This window comes from Saccostrea cucullata, unplaced genomic scaffold (assembly GCF_032062105.1).
Source record: "Saccostrea cucullata isolate Sc308-1 unplaced genomic scaffold, CSIRO_AGI_Scuc_v1 ctg2910, whole genome shotgun sequence".
In the NCBI taxonomy this organism is placed as follows: Eukaryota; Metazoa; Mollusca; class Bivalvia; order Ostreida; family Ostreidae; genus Saccostrea; species Saccostrea cuccullata.
Window position 1 is genome coordinate 22,582 of NW_026934495.1, and position 2,796 is coordinate 25,377.

Here is a 2,796-nt window from a genome sequence, read left to right on the forward strand (position 1 = left end):
TAAATACTAGTAACCACTTGACTAGAAAATTGAAAGTTATGTGAAAGCCTTATAATTACTTAATGAGATACAAAAGACACAGTTTTGCATAATAGAAATGTATTCATTTAAGTAACATTTTCAATTTTTCACTCATATGGAGACGCAACCACTTGCAAGTGGAGACCTGCAAATGTTATCCCATACTCGGCATTCAGGGGCATAAAGCTTTTCGTGTCAGCACCTACTGCGACACAAGACCTCAGTTTTAACGGTCTCATCCAAAGGACCGGTCTCTAGTTCCACAGTAGGATTTGAACTCGTGACGTAAGGATCAATTCCTTACTTCGCGACTCTAGACCAGAAGCTCTAACCGCTGTGCCACACGAGCGACTTAAATATGAATACATAAAAAAAATTTTCCTGTCCGATCAGTTATATTTGTATGGAAGCATCCCCGGTTTGTATTTATCCAGGCTTGCACACATTTGAAACAGAGAGGTTTACTTGGCCTCACTATAAAATCAATCTTTTATACGAAAATTCTTTGGAAAACGTCTGACAGGTAAAAATTTTGAATTTTTAATCCATATATGATTTCATCAAAACATTGCGCAGTATTTGAATACCCTCAGTTAGAGGACAAGCAAATAATTATGTCCCAACTAATAGGGGCTCAGGAGGATCAGTTACATGTACTTATATAAGAATTTCAATGCTGAACTGACTCCTGTTTTTCTCTAGCCAAAAAATTCAGGTGAGCCCAGTTACTCATTGACCTTTAGTTGGTTGTATACATTTTGAAGCAAATATTTGTAAGTAATCCAGTTAGTTAAGCTGGAATTATTATTCTTAAATTTTCTCTTTTATTTGCAGAAAACTTAAAAGGGATATTCTGATATTTTTTGGTGCTATACTTGGATTTGCCTTAGTGATGGGACTTTGTACTTATCTGGTCTACAAACTATACAAAATGAAATACACAGACGGTAAGATGTTTTAAAACATATTGTACCTTAACTAACGTCCTCATTTAAAAATGTCAAACATTAAAAGCCCATTTACATGCTTTACCTTTTATATGCTTTTCAAACTGTGTTGTGTAGAAAATTGGAATGATTTTGGATGTGATTGGTAAAAATGTATTGACTTCAATAATGCATTCGTTTCTTTCAGATGTCGTGATCAATGAAACAGAGTAATCCCCCTTTCTGTAACTCAGACAACTCACCAACCAGATATGTTACATAGTTTAAACACGTATATTGAAATACTTTATTTCTAAAACTTCATTTTTAAACTTGTTTTTTTTTTCAAAATAAAATTGTGATATATTATTCATATCGTTTTGTTGTACGTCTTGCATTATACGATATACTTGTAGATGGAGTACTGTTAGAAACGTTCGTCGGCGACTTCGACTTCATTGTGAGCATTAAATTCTGTAAATTAACATTATACGTATTTTCCAATTAAACTACAAGTATTTTAGTGTTTTTTGATGGGCTTTTAAAAAAATACACAGCTAAATAATTTAGAGAAAATCGCCTCAGAGATAATGCCAACATTTAATACAGATACGTATTTTTGAAATAAAAAATGCATTATTGAATTTTACATGGAGAGCATGTAAAATTTTGATTTTTGAACTGTTACTAAAATATTCATGAAACGTCATTTGACGAAATTTTGAATAAAATTGAAGGAGATATAACTGTTTTATTGGCACTTAATTACATGTACAGATGATCATCAAGTAAAATCAAAGCAAACAGCAATTTTAACGTCTTGGAACACCGACCTTTTAAAACATTATTATTCAAATCTCTGACGCAAGTCAGTAAAAAATAATAACCCTGCTTCCCATATGAAGATAATGGCAGTGTCCTTGTCTGGTGTGGGAAACCAAAAATATGTGTCAGATCAAAAAGTACAGTAGAAGGTGCAGAATGGCATTATGTAATAAAGATGTGAAAGATTCTTTAAATTTCATTCAGTGGTACGAGAGGAGTTGCAGATAAGTGTACACTGTACCCCAAAGCGTAAGAGACAAACGGACATACCAATTACTAAATAGCCTCCCGCATTTCAAGCGGGTGGTATAATAATAGATAGCAACCATTCTTCCTCATGCACTAGGCACTTTAAAAAGAAAGTCGCGGGTCTTTTGGATAAGACCTTAAAAACTGAGACCCAATTTCACGGTAGCCTTTGGCACGAAAAAAAGTCCCTCACTTCTCCATAGCCGCTAGAGCCGGTTTAAGGTCAAAATTTGTAGCCGTTTTAGAGTATGTGATGTTTCCAAATGAGTTAAATATTCTTGAATGGACGTAAAACAACAGAGGTGTACATCAATCAAAATAAACTACCGAAGCCACGTTACACACATCAGAAGAACGTTTTCTTATTTTCACCCATAATGATTTCAATGGTTTCATTTGGTGCCTTCGGATAATACTCAGAGATATTAAATATATGTCATATGTAAAGTCTTCAGATTCCCAGTTCAGAGCAAACAGGGACCATCTAAACATCATACAAAAATTTGAAAGAATGTAAAGTTTCTATCAGAGATGCATTTGATAATTCCTTTTCCAATCCCATGTCTTCTATTTTCAAATGTTCTGTGGAAAACTGTAAAACCTTTGACATTTGATATCTAACACTTAGGCCTATTTCACTGGTACATGTAATTTTAGTGGACAGAGCTTCTATACCTAGCTTGGGAAAATCTGAATTGCAAATTTTCTAATGTTGTCTATGGAATAGACTGTACACTGTGAAATTACATATGTTGGTGAAACCAATTAAAGAACC